Raw genomic sequence first — 15,264 nt, 5'->3', positions numbered from 1 at the left:
TATTTCTTATGTTCTTATGCCACGTCGCTGAAAGGTAGCAACGTTCCCCCGCCCACCCTTTAACTGAAGGGGAGAGACCTAGTGAGGCCTCCGTGGCACCCACTGGGCCACCAGGGAAGAGTTCGGCTGGGCCAGTGGCCCGGCACACAAGAGGGAGTGCCAGGTTGCCTGTTGGCGGCCCGGCCTAACCCGCGGATGATAATTAAAAGAAAATGGCGGCCGCGGCGGTGCGCCCTCTCCTTTAAGGGCGGCCGCATCGCCCAGCCACTGGCAGCTTCCTATCTCGCGAAGCTGTCGGTGGCACTGGCTGGTGGCGGCCGTGCTCCCACAGCACAATTTCCCCCGCGGGGTGGAAAAGGGGTCATCGCCGGGCGGGAAGGTGTCGGCGCGTGGCCGACAAAGGGTCGGAGTGCCGGGCGGTGCGGAAAGTCGGGGTGCGGTGGAAATCCATTTACGCTGGCCCCAGCCCGGGGGAAATTACGGATGGGTTGCACCGTCCACCTGCCCCCGGTCAGTAAGGCCTTACCAACCCGGTAACGGGCCTTTAAAAAAAATGGGCTCTTTCGGCCCCTTTTTCTCACTCACATTTCTCTCAATCTGACTCCACACCAACAGGCACCTCTTCTTTGCATTTATGCAATGAGATAATCTCGCAAAGGTAACTTGTGTATCAATACTGTTCCATAGACCGTCAAGAGTCATCATCTGGATATACCAGAAAGTATTAAAATCCATAACAGGAAAGATTGCACATCCTGCCTCTGTTAATGAGTTTTAACATTTATGTCGAAGCTCATATTTGCAATGATCATTCTTTCCTTAGAATTTTGGGTACGATGCTGCTCATATTTGTGTTGTGTGAAGTCACTCATTTATCATCCATACAGTACTGATTTTCCCCATCTCAGATACCATTTTAATGTAATGCAATGCTGAGTCCTTTTGACTCAGCAATTTTATTGAAATCATCCAATCAAAAAAATCCCTAACATTCAAATATTATTTTTTATATTGGTAATAAAGTCAATTTTTGCAACTTCTAATTATTATGATGATTGGCTACTCCATTCACTCAATATATACATCATATTTGGTTCGCTGATGTTACCATCTCGCTTTTTAATTCTCACTGTAATAACTGGCAACAACTGAAGTGGGAACAAACGGCTGCTGCTCCTGAGTGATGTGTGTTCATTATTTGACATCTAAACTTTGTGAACAAAAGACTCGAAAGCATCATTTATGTCCCAAATATCACAGGATTGCATCTCTCAATACTGAATTCATTTTTGTTCGGCTAAATGCCAAGCAAGATTCTGTAAATTTGACAAAATAGGCATTTTCCCCCCAGTTTTTAACAGTTACTCGATTCTAATACATACCAATAACAAATGCTTTCATCTATAAAAATAAAATAGGTCATTCTGCAGGTTGTGCGATCCAATATACCTTCAGCTCATAAATCACAAATTGTCACTGCTTTCAAACTCAAGTTACACCGGAAAACCTCGTTGTCAAAGAAATGGATTGCCATAACAGGAAGAAAAACTAATTTGATCAAGATTCTCTATCTGATGCATATTACAAGTGTAACTGATACTTGTAGGTGAATGTAAGCAAGTAATCCAATGTAAAGGTGCACATAAACCATTCCAGCATCTCCCCAATCACCCCTTGAGCTTATAACATCACCTGAACCCCTAGATTGGATGGGGTATAAATTGGTATGTGTTGCACCCGTTTTTCAAGCGTAAAATGGGTGCAAAGCAAACTAATTTCGCAGTTAGATAACCGTGTGCCCAATCTGCAGAGGCGTTGGTCCCACTGCTAACTTTGTGGGGGTCCTTTTTTCAGGCACCTGGACGCATACCTAAAACAGGCACCTTGATTACGTTATTGAGGGTCCTAATGCCTGTCGAAGAACCCCTTTTCAAAACTAGTTCCCGATGAGCGAGGCAGACATCAGACCTATGCCATTCAGGATTCTTCAGCCGCCAATGAAAGGTAGGTTTAAAACAATGTTTCTTTCCAAAACCCCTTCCTGTGGAGCCAGGAGGTGCAGGATTGTACCCCCAACTCCACAGGCATCACAATCAGCACCCTACGCTTCCCAACACCACAGCAGGTTTCAACTCCTCCCTCCCAATCATCATCATAAACAGTCCCTCCAAACGAGGATGACTTGCTTCCACGCCAAAAAGGGATGAGTTCACATGTGTTTCAATGAAGGACCTAATATTCCAGATCCCGAACTACATCTTGAAGGGTGGAAGATTGCTGTGCGTGGATTTTTTTAACGCGTGGTGGCCATTGCACCCCAGCCACCACACGGGCTTGGTGCACGCACAATCGCAGTGTGAGCTGGCCCTTCCGATACTCCCTCCCAATACTTACCCGAGGACTGCAGATGACACTAAGCCCACACTGCGATTGTGCGCGCACCAGGTCTGTGCAGCAGAGCTGGTCTCCAGTCGTCTTGGTTAATCCTTGCCACAGGGCCAAGACCTAGCTCTGTCAAGCCCGTGTGGTGTGTACTTAAGATATTTTTATACATGTGCACGTGTTGGTTGAAAGTGAGGATAATCTGCTCCACAGAAAAACTGCAAAAGATGCTGATGATTTGTTACTTACTTTCTATGGCAGATGCTGAATATTTTAGGATCAGCCATGATCTTATTGAATGGCGGAGCAGGCTCGAGGGGCCGTATGGCCTTTTCCTGCTCCGAGTTCTCATGTTCTTATAAACCTAGAATGTACTATCAGGATGCTGGGTAGGTTTGATCATTATGACCTCTGTGAAATTTAATTTGTAAAAAGGCATTGCTATGAATAATAATGTTGAAATGTGAATGTTAATGATTAGTCTTAATAACCTTGTTTCTTAAGTAGAGGCAGCATCGTTGGGTGTGCTGCCAAGGAAATGTGAAGGATGCTGCTGTACATTTGAAGAAATTGAGAGTAGCTGTTCATGAACTAAAGCAAGCCTAATGGTTACCGGTAAAAGAAATACAAAACATTGGGGTAGAAATGAGTCTGGGCCCATTTTCCGGCCCAGATTTGACGTTGCCGAGGCAACATGTGCTCGAACCAAGAGACCCAAGGAGGATCGATCGAAATTGGTCTCCGGGTCTCCTCTGAATAATTGAGGTGAGCTGCCGGTGCTGATTGCATCCCCATAGGCTACTGGTCTGACAAGGAAAACTGATTGCTGGCCACCTTTCAACCAACATGTGCACATGTATAAAAATATCTTAAGTACACACCTCCCCTGCAAGACCGATAACATTTTTCACGGCTACAGTACTCATGATTTGCACACACACACGCCCATTCTCTCAAACAAACACAAACTAATCGTCAGTTGCTTGTTCAGACTTGTGCAGATGTACTTTCCACCAACATTCTAACAGGGAATTACCTATTAATTGAAGGGGAAATTGGACCTGCCCCACATTTAGCAAAATGACACTTTTAAAATAAATAAAACATGCACTTCACAGGTTACTCTTACGAAATTATGTTATTTTCATGAAAGAAAACTTAACAAACCTTTTACAAAAAGTATCCTGTCTCCACCTGGCAGTACCAGTCACCATTACATAAATCATTTGTAGGGAGGTTGCCTCCAATGTGGCGTCAGCTGTTTTGCATGGATCTAACAGCTGCCTAATTCATTCCACCACACAAGAACCCGCATGAAGAACAGTGGAAAATCCCTCTGGGGAATCAGGGATTGAATTCCTTTCGGAGTGTTATTAGTGTCTGGTTATTTCAGATACTCTGTCCTCCCCCCCACCCATCCTCTCAGTAAATGATACCGAAGTGTCATGAACAACAACACAAAGGTATTCGGATAAAAACACCGCTGATGTTAACAGATTTATGTTGGTAAGAAAAATGTAATTTGAATAGAGAATCAATTCTTAAACACTTGATGGTTTAACTTCCTCTGCTCGTGGTCTTGGTTAATGTGCTTATGTAAAATTCCTTTTATGCTATCTTAATGACTGTTTGAATGATGTACATTAATTTTATGTAAATGGATGAGCCAGTATGCTTCCAGGACCTTATTACTAGTCCATATGTATATTTATTGTTTCAAACTAAAAATATAAGGCACACCCTTGATTTGTTGGTAAATGCATTGTGTGGTACTCAGCCACACAGCTCAGGAAGATTCTGGGTTTGATCCCTGGTTCCTGAGTTAGCTGATCTCAGGTGGGTGAGGATGTTTTGGGGGTTGGAGGGAGGCGAGGCGCTGTTACAATTGGAGTCAGTGCTCCTTGTCTAGGAAGAGCAAACAGCAGCCAAAATCCCTGTTCCTGATTGCCATTCAATGACTCCGGCTGGAAGGTGCGTTCATTTGTGGATGTAAGGAGAGGATGTACAGTTCAGCAGCCTGCTGACATTCACACATAAAAAAATGATCACTTGAGCAGCGGGCTGACAGAGCTCTGGAACCTCAACATATATAACTGTAACGCTGAGGGTAATGATTAATGACTGCTCTCGCTTGGTTCATCGCTTACCTATCTACAATTGGCCAGCAATGGTTTCTCTTGCCATCCTGGCACTGTCACCTCTGGAGTCTCCCAAGGATTCATCCTTGACTCCTTTGTTTTCCTCATCTACACACTGCTCCATTGAAGATATCATCTGCAGAAAAGGGGTCAGCTTCCATGTGTATACTGATGATATCCATTCCTACCTCGTCAACACTTCCCTGACCCCTCCACTGCTTCTGTGGCTTGGCCAACATTGAGTGTTGGATGAGCATTTCCTTCCTCCATTTAAACATTGGGAGGAGCAAAGCCATAGGCCAAGATTTTCCGGGTTCTCAGCGGGTGCATTCAGGGGCGGAGTGGGTCGGGTGGGTTTTTTTTTCTCACAGTAAGTCGGGACCCCGCTGTCAAGCCGCCGTGCTACTTTCCCAGATGTAAGATCCGTCAATGCTGAACAGACCCAACATGCAGCAGCAGGGGCAGCAATTTAAGCCATTATGACCTTGTTAAGAGCCTATTAACAAGAATTTTGAGCTGAACTTACCATTTTACCAGGTTGTCCACAGGGTATACGCTGCTTAGGGATCACGTCAGGTAAGGACGTCAGGAATCGTGTGACCATGAATTAATTTCTTCACTCGACAGCTGCAATTGTGCTATAAAAGCTCCCATCTCACAGCGTTCACTTTCCAAGATCAAAAGCTCTTGCTTACTGCATTTGGAAGGCACTTTGAGCTTTATGCAGGTTGCAAGTGTTTGGAACAAACTCTCTATCCAGCATCACCTCATTGGAACAACCTCTCTCACCATTGACAGATCGCTTCTGTCATCTCAAGTTCTCATCTATTACATCAGCATCAGTGCCCTTGAAACAATCTCACTGTAGTCCTCAGAATCCCACCACGATCAGCTCCAACACCAGCAACACTGGGCACACCAGCAGCACCAACAAGAATTCAAACCTTCTCCGCAATCAACTGATGCTGCACAGGACACAGAGCACATTGCTGCCCGGGAGACTAGGGATGGCCTCACCGTGGCCACATTTACTTCATTGGCGCAGTACACCCTGGCTGCTCCATGTTGTGCCAGGTTGGCACCACCCCACAACAACACCATAAAGCATCCCCAGCAGGTAGGTAGAGATGAATCGTTGGAGAACCTCCCTGCATGCTGTGACTGCCTCCATAAACATATTGGAGAGAGTCATGGGACAGCCTGGGTGCAGCCGTACACATTTGTGCAGTGCTTGCCTCTGTTTACAGCACCTCAATGCTGTAGAACACTAACTGCACAACTGTCAAAATCAATGTGGGCATGGTCCTTTAAAGAAACCGGCTGTATATGTTATCAAATGATGTAATCAGACCCGTTTCTTTCAATTGGCTGGGAAACACGCTGTGTGGGTTTAACAAGCCCAATCAGTGTAAAATCATTTCACAGAGTGGACTGGAGCCAGCAGCGAGGTTGAGACCCACCACCTACCCTGGCAGCACCACACCGAGGTAGGGGAAATCGCGGCCATAGACTTTGAACTCCACCACCAACTCTGTACTCTCGGCACTGACTCCACCTCCCTACCTGGCCACTGTCTTAGGCTGAACTCAACCGTGGCATTCTATTTGATCCATCACACAGAATGCCTACTTCTATCTCCATAACATTACAGCTAATCTGCTGCTGAAACTCGCATTCATGCCTTTGTCACTGCCAGCCTTAATTAATCCAATGCTCTCCTGGCCCGCCTTCAATCCTCCACCCTGCAAATTTGAGCTGATCCAAAACTTTGCGACCCACATCCAATCCCACATCAAGTCCTGCTCACCCAAAACACCCATCCTTTCTGATCTACATCGGATCCCAATCCCCTAGCATTTCAAATTTAAAATTCCCATCCTTGTGTTTAAATCTCACCCTATCTCTGTAACCTCCTCCAGCCCATCAATCCTCAAACTCTCCATTACTTGGACTCCAGCCCCTCTTGTGCATCCCTTTACTGCACAAGTGGTGACAATGCTTCAGCTGCCTAGGCACCATTCAGTGGAATTCCCTCCTTAAATCCCTCTACCTCTACATCTCTCACTCCTCCTTTAAGATCCTGCTTAAAACACACCTCTTTGACCTACCAAAATGTACCACATCACACGTATCTATATTGAAGTTAATTTGCCAATTATACATTCTGCAAGTTTATTAATGTCTTCTTGTATGTTGTCGCAGCCTTCCTTTGTATTAACTATACCCCCTAATTTGGTATCAGTCACAAATTTTGAAATTGTACTACCGATTCCAGAGTACAAATTGTTTATGTAAATGGTGAATAACAAGAGGTCCCAGTACCACTTTCCACCTTTTGCCAGTCTGAGTAACTATACTTAACCCCAACTCTGTTTTCTATTTTTTAGCCAGCTTACTATCCATTCTGTTACTTGTCCCCTGACTCCACATGCTCTGACCTTCAACATGAGCCTAATATGCAGTACCTTATCGAAGGCCTTTTGAAAATCCAAATATATAGGCCCGGATTTTATGGGGCCTATAGTCGCATATACGGTGCAGACGCGGCCAATAACTGCCTCGCAAGTTCTGGGTTTCCCCATACGCTGGGCATGCACAAAAATCAGAAATGGAGATCTGTCGAGAATCTTCTTCACAGATCCACCGCATCCCTGGGAAATGGACATTCACTGGTTTGGTTATTTGCCCAACTCTTGCCCAGCCAATTCCCATGAAACCCTTATGCTGGTTAAAAGCAGGCATAAGACCTTCTTTTCCTAGTGTAAGGGCGAAAATAAATATTGAAATAAAAAAAATTAAATCATTTTTCCATTCAAAAACCTGTAAAATACATGTGTGTTATTTTTGACACTATGAAAAATATTTAAATTGATTTTTCAAGACATTACATTTTTATATGTTTAATTAAATTGTATTTTAAGTTTAAACATGTAAGTTTTAAAATTTCAGTGCTGTTAAAATGTACTTTTTGGGTGATTCCTATTAAGCGTATGGGGATTTGGTAAGTAAATGGAATCCCCATAAGCATAATGGGAATCTCCTTTGTAATTGATTGGGCCGGCCCATGTGGGCCTCTGCACACGTATACGCATAGAGGCCCAGGAGCGTGAGCCTCTGTGGGTCCAGGACTGTCAGGCAGGTGAGTAGTTTTATTGCGGTTCGGAGGCATCCACCCGAAGGAAGCCTTCAACTGCAAATTCAGGCCCATTTCATTTATAATGTTACAATGAAGATAACAGCTAGCTGGAACCGAGTGCTTTAAATATCACTCACTTTGGGGTTATGTCATCCTTGTTACAGAACCTGCTGCTAGAGGAAAATTAGTGTCATGCACACAGAGACCGCGATTTTACGAACCTCGGCGGGTGACGTCAGTGGTGGGTCCCTACCCCGCTGCTGGCTCCATCCCTGCCCTTGAAATGGATTGCCCCTAATTTCGCAGCCAATTAGAGGAAGCAGTCTGATGATGTCATTTTATGATCCGTCATCAGCCGGTTTCCTTAAAGGGACCATTGCCAACTTTATTTTGACAGTTGTTCTGTCAATGTTCTAGAGCATTTAGGTGCTGCAAACATTGCCAAACAATGCACAGAGATGCCGGGCTGCACCCAGGCACACGGGGAGGTTCTCTTCCCTTCCCATGGGTGAAAAAGACCTCCCTAGGAGATCAACACAGTCTGGTTGCACATTGCACAGGAGGACAGAATGTGGTCAGGAAGACCTGGGTGCGGTGCTGCAAATGTTTCAATGATCTCAGTGAATCACAAAATGATGGTACAAAGCTACACTCAAACTCATCCTCCTGTTCCTCTCATCACATCCACATCATTCTGCCTTCCCTACCCCACTCCTAAACATCCTTACTCACACCAACTTACCTTGCACCTCCACCCATCCCTCTCTATCTATGCTATCACATCCCCATCTCACTAGCCACCCTTCACACTCATCGTCATCCTAGTGCAATCATACCAACCAACAACACAAGGGTTGGTACTTGGGTATTTTATGCAAAGTTTTCGTTAATGCGGTGTCAAACATTGAAACCTTTATTTTCAACACTTTGTGTTCTTGGACAGATTTGTGTACACCTTTGCAAGTAGCTTTGTGGTTTCAGTGAATGGTGAGACATAACGGTATACCGCGCAATAGTGATGTGTGAAAGGAATGGCTTGGGCATTGTAGGGATGCTTTATGGTGTTGGTGTGGGGTGGGGCCAACCTGGCGCATTATGTGGCAGCCGGGGTGTACAGCATCGAGTGAAGTAAATCTGGCCATGGTGAGACCATACCTGGCCTCTTGGGCAGTAATGTGGTCGGGTGCTTATGCCCTGTATCCTGTGCAGCATCAGTTGATTGTAGAGAAGGTTGGTGCTGCTGGTGTGCTTGGTGCTGCTGGCGTGTCTGGTGATGCTGGTGTTGGGGCTGATCATAGTAGGAATCTGAGGACCAAAGCAAGAGAGTTTCAAGGGCACTCATGCTGATGGAATAGATGAAATAGAGATGACAGAAGCGATCTGTCAATGGTGGGAGAGGTAATGAGGTCAAACTGGATGGAGACTTCTGTAAAGACTTGCAGCATCCTGGATTTGTGGTGGAAATACAGTTTAGAGAAGATAGTGGTAACTGGAACATATGTCAATCAGCTGGGAGCTGATATTTGAAGCTATCAACTCATCAGCTGATTCAATGGCCACTGACCTTCGGCCTCAGCTTCACAGACTACAGCCCACACCAGTCAAATCCAAAAAGCTGGGGGAAAAAACCATTGATAAGGGTTGTAAACAAGCCACTAATGATTTTAATTGCCTCACCCACCGGTGATGTCGGGGCTGCTCAGCACTCACAGACCCGACATTTGGTAAAGGCATGTGGTGGTGAGTTCACAACGGGGTCCCGACTCACTGGGGAAAAAATACACTTTCCCACGTGACCCGCCACTGATCGCGCCCGCTGACACCTCGCAAAATCCAGCCCCTTTTTAACTGCGACCTGATCTCGCATGGTGTTGCTCATGGTGAATCGAGGATATATTGTTGTAAAGCAATACTGATTTTATTGCAACAGTTCTGATCAAAATTCTTTTCTCCTTGGAAAAAATCTTAATGAGACCTTTATCATGTAGAATACGATTTTGAAAAAGAGCAGGGAAATAAAAGTTGTGCACAATGGAGGCCAATAAAAAAATTAAACATTTGAGAAAAATAATGTTATTAAAAAATAAAAACAAGAGCCCAGAAAATGGTAGAGAATGGGACTAAAACAGAGATCACGGAGAGCAGGTGGGCAGTGGAGCCAAGTGACCAGATGATGGGAGTGAGGCTGGAGACTGGCAGAAGTGCAAGGAATGGGCAGCTTGAAGATAGGGCCTAGTTTTTTTTTCAACTATTTACCCAAGGCCGAACAGCAAAGACCAAGATCAGGCAGGCTGCAGTTTGTGCCAGTTAGCCAGGAAGCAGAGTAAGACTGGAGCGAGGCTGGGCCCAAGACTGGTGGAATAGTGGAGAGCGGGCAGTGGGAACAAGTGGGCGATGCGACTGGTGCCCAGACCTTTGTAAAATTAGTGGCTTACGGTCAAGCAACACGGGTTGGAACAATATTTTCAAGGAAAGCTGGGAGGCATTAAAATTCCACCTAGAGTGGGGCTCAAAGCTCAAACCAACAAAGGTGTGAGCACAGGCTCAGAAGCTGGATAATGGATGATGGGAGACACTACAGTGCCACAAGTGGTGGGATGGTGCAACTTCATGATGACACTTGACACAGCAAAATTTAATAGGAAATGTTGACATAGTCATTTAGAATGGGAAATGCAGACACAAAAACACAACCAAAAAATGGTAACAGGATGTAAGCTTTGTAGACAGGTCATGCCAAATGGAAGAAAGGTTTGTGTATAGGATATGTGCACCCATGCGGATTTTCATACAATGTAATGTTGGGAGGAAGCACTTAGAAGTGAAGTAAAGTTAAGTTAGGCTAACAGTGTTGGAATAATTGCATTTTGCAATAACCTGTCACAATTATGGCAACATTTAATTCGACACAGTTAAAGAAGTTGGTATCAATGAAACCAGCTAGGCTATTTTGTGTTGCGTTCACATTATAAGTTTAGTGCCGGTGCAAAGTGGTTTTGGCTTTGCACCAAATTTAAACTTGTGAAGTACAAGTCAGGTGAGTAGGCCCAAACTGATTCTGAAGCAAAACAGAGCGAGACCCCTTCATTCAGGGTATCTCATTCCGCTTTGTTCTGACATTAGACATGGGGCTGACACTGGATTCAGGTTGCATTTACACTATGATTGTAGCACCAATGTGAAGCAAGACTCCTTCAAACCACCATGATTGTGCTAGTGTAAATGTGCCATAACTGTTTGTTTCCTAAAAACATTCGTGGTCTTAATTTGAATAAAGAGCAAGGAGAGAGAGACAAGAGGATGCACACACAGACAGATATTGGGCTAAAAAAAACGCAGGCCTTCTATAGCACTCCTGCTCTAAGTTGGGCAGGAATGCAGCTGAAAGCCTATGAATTTGTCTGAAAGCTAGACACACAGGGCCTGGCCTGTGCTACCAATCTATGTGAGGCCTCTGTTCACTCTAGACATGGTTACCATGCCTCAGATGGCATGTGGGGGTGAGACTCGTAGGCCAGGGACTCCGTTAGCCCTGGCCTGGAGTCCGCCGAATGACTGGTACTCTGGGTGAAAGGTGGTGGAAGTTGGAGCCACCTTGGTCTTGACCCTTTCAAATGCATTGATCAGCTGGGACTGCCAGTGTAAGGATGAATGGCTGGTCTACACTGCAACCTCAACCCTCTTTCCCCAACTCTAGCTGGTGCCCGAGATATGCCCATAATTGAATAGATATCAACCACAAAAATGCAATTTTGGGGGCCACCCCGATAGATCATACAGATTAGCCATTATCTCAGTGAATGGCGGAGAGGCTGATTTGCCTACTCCTGTTCTTACGTTCCTGACCCTGGATACTCCCGACTGTGGCAGAGTCAGTGGCGGAGGCTATGCACACAATGTTCAAGCCCAATATCTGGATTTATAAGGGATGGTTTCCTAGACCAATATGTTGAGGAACCAACTAGAGAGCAGGTCATCCTAGACTGGGTCTTGTTTAATGAGAGAGGATTAATTAGCAATCTGGTCGTGCGGGGCCTCTTGGGGAAGAGTGACCATAATATGGTAGAATTCTTCATTAAGATGGAGAGTGACGCAGTTAATTCAGAGACTAGGGTCCTGAACTTAAAGAAAGGAAACTTCGACGGTATGAGACATGAATTGGCTAGGATAGACTGGAGAATGATACTTAAGCATTGATGGTGGATAGGCAATGGCAGACATTTAACAATCACAAGGATGAACTACAACAATTGTACATCCCTGTGTGGAGTAAAAATAAAAAAGGGAAGGTGGCTCAACTGTGGCTAACAAAGGAAATTAGGGAAAGTGTTAAATCCAAGGAAGAGGCACATAATTTGGCCAGAAAAAGCAGCAAACCTGAGGACTGGGAGAAATTTAGAATTCAGCAGAGGAGGACTGAGGGTTTAATTAGGAGGGGGAAAATAGAGTATGAGAGTAAGCTTGCAGGGAACATAAGAACTGACTGCAAAAGCTTCTATAGATATGTGAAGAGAAAAAGATTAGTGAAGACTAATGTAGGTCCCTTGCAGTCAGAATCAGGTGAATTCATAATGGGGAACAAGGAAATGGCAGACAAATTGAACAAATACTTGGGTTCTGTCTTCACTAAGAAAGACATGAATTACCTCCCGAAAATACTAGGGGACAGAGGGTCTAGCGAGAAGGGGGAACTGAGGGGAATCCTTATCAGTCAGGAAATGGTGTTAAGGAAATTGAAGGGACTGAAAGCCGATAAATCATCAGGGGCTGATAGTCTGCATCCCAGAGTACTTAAGGAAGTGGCCCTAGAAATAGTAGATGCAATGGTGGTCATTTTCCAAAATTCCATGGACTCTGGATCAGTTCCTATGGATTGGAGGGTAGCTAATGTAACCCCACTTTTAAAAAAAAAAAGAGGGAGAGAGAAAACAGGGAATTGTAGACTGGTTAGCCTGACATCGGTGGTGGGGAAAATGCTGGAATAAATGATTAAAGATGTAATAGCAGCGCATCTGGAAAGCAGTGACAGGATTGGTCCAAGTCAGCATGGATTTATGAAAGGGAAATCATGCCTGACAAATCTTCTAGAGTTTTTTGAGGATGTAACTAGCAGAGTGGATAAGGGAGAACCAGTGGATGTGGTGTATTTGGACTTTCAAAAGGCTTTTGACAAGGTCCCACACAAGAGAGTGGTGTGCAAAATTAAAGCTCATGGTATTGGAGGTAATGTACTGACGTGGATAGAAAATTGGTTGGCAGACAGGAAGCAGAGAGTCGGGATAAACGGATCCTTTTCAGAATGGCAGGCAGTGACTAGTGGGGTGCCGCAGGGTTCAGTGCTTGGACCCCAGCTATTTACAATATACATTAATGATTTAGACAAAGGAATTAAATGTAATATCTCCAAGTTTGCAGATGACACTAAGCTGGGTGGCAGTGCGAGCTGCGAGGAGGATGCTAAGAAGCTGCAGGGGGACTTGGACAGGTTAGGTGAATGGGCAAATGCATGGCAGATGCAGTATAATGTGGATAAATGTGTGGTTATCCACTTTGGTGGCAAAAACATGAAGGCAGATTATTATCTGAATGGTGGCAGATTAGTAAAAGGGAAGGTGCAAAGAGACCTGGGTTTCATGGTACATCAGTCATTGAAGGTAGGCATGCAGGTACATGCTGGCCTTCATGGCGAGGGGATTTGAGTATAGGAACAGGGAGATCTTGTTGCAGTTGTACAGGGCCTTGATGAGACCATACCTTGAGTATTGTGTGCAGTTTTGGTCTCCTATTCTGAGGAAGGATGTGCTTGCTATTGAGGGAGTGCAGCGAAGGTTCACCAGACTGATTCCCGGGATGGCAGGACTGACATATGAGGAAAGACTGGATCGGCTAGGCTTATATTCACTGTAATTTAGAAGAATGAGAGGGGATCTCATAGAAATGTATAAAATTCTGACAGGATTGGACAGGTTAGATGCAGGTAGAATGTTCCCGATGTTGGGGAAGTCCAGAACCAGGGGTCACAGTCTAAAGATAAGGGGTAAGCCATATAGGACCGAGATGAAGAGAAACTTTTTCACCTAGAGAGTTGTGAACCTGTGGAATTCTCTGCCACAGAAAGTTGTTGAGTCCTGTTCGTTGGACTTTTTCAAAAGGGAGTTGGATGTGGCTCTTACGGCTAAAGGGATCGGGGGTATGGAGAGAAGGCAGGGGTGGTACTGAGGTTTCATGATCAGCCATGATCATATTGAATGGCGGTGCAGGCTCGAAGGGCCGAATGGCCTGCTCTTGCACCTATTTTTTATGTTTCGATGTTCTGGAGCTTATTTTTAAAAATTAATAAATATACAAGTGCTCTAGTTACTATGTGTAGTGAATGTATTCATGAAAATTTCCTCTGTTCAGTATTTGTCGCAAAATTCAGAAATAAGAAACAGCAAAATCTTCATAAGCATTTACAGTATCAATAAACTGGAGAAATCTCCTCATCCTGGTGATTCTACTTGCAGAGAAAGACCCTCTAAACAGTAAAAACTCTTTCCCATCATGCAATTGAAACTTACATTTTTTTTTAAATTCATGTTTATTCCTTCCTTTCCTGTCACTGTTCTCCCCTCCCCTCCTCCTTTCTGAAAGATGTTGACTCCTTACTCGGATACAATTCACCCAGTACAATTCTCAAGTGAATGTCCTTCACTTGTGAACCTATACAGAGAGTGTCAACAGGTTATTTAACTTCGGTGCAAGGAGGGGGAGTGGGGTGGGCGAGGGGGGGGGAATATCACAGCTGAGCCTGATCCTATCCTTCCCAGACATTTACACACGGGCACTTTCAAGCAGGGGTCCTGATAATCAGAAACAGTGACTAACTAAACTCAGGTGCACTGGAGACAATGGTAGCACCTTTCTGTCAAAGCCCAGGTAACTTAGCATGGGCCAGTGACTGGGGCTTTGCTGTCTGCAAGCATCAGCTAGTCACCATCTGAGAGTCAGGGAGTGATATCTGATGGCTGACTAAAAACAAGACTCAGATCAGAGACATATTGGCGTTTAGTAAATGGGTCTCATTGAGAATCTTCAGTATCAGTGAACTGTACAGTCTTTATTCTGCGAGTGAAGTCACAGATCTTTGTTCACAACAGTCTCATATTTAACACTGATTGTCGGAGCAAAAACAATCACAACGTAAGGGTTCCAAATAGCTTAAAGTAAGAATATCTTATCACACAGACAAAAATTATAGTGCACAATAATGTTATCTCAATGAGGGGTAATGGCATAAAGGAGAACATAACAGATATTGCTGATATCATTGAACTAGTCTGGCACCTACACATAAATATAATTTATATTTAAAATTAATATTTACATCCAATTCTTATTATTGAATTACTGACATAACATGTAGTGTGAGCCTAATAGATGATGAGGAGCCACAGACACAATTTATATCCCACCCTTGGCCCTGATTAATTTGTTCCCAAGTGATTAGGTTATCCCATGGCTCCTCATCATATCTGCTCTATTTATTGCCTTGAGACCCATTGTAAAAATGGCATTTTCACAGGAAGTATTCTTCGGTTCTTCCTGCTCCATTTCTGCTGGCTTTTT

The 15,264-nt window shown here is 44.4% G+C and overlaps 1 protein-coding gene across 13 annotated transcripts in view; it reads right to left on the bottom strand.

Moving 5' to 3' along the window:
* The window catches only part of dmd (dystrophin), a 2,299,423-nt gene that overhangs the window by 7,649 nt on the left and 2,276,510 nt on the right, over positions 1-15,264 (bottom strand). The gene's annotated exons all lie outside the window — the stretch shown is intronic.

The sequence above is a fragment of the Pristiophorus japonicus genome, chromosome 11, assembly GCF_044704955.1.
Source record: "Pristiophorus japonicus isolate sPriJap1 chromosome 11, sPriJap1.hap1, whole genome shotgun sequence".
Lineage (NCBI taxonomy): Eukaryota > Metazoa > Chordata > Chondrichthyes > Pristiophoridae > Pristiophorus > Pristiophorus japonicus.
This window is presented reverse-complemented; position numbering and strand designations above follow the sequence as displayed.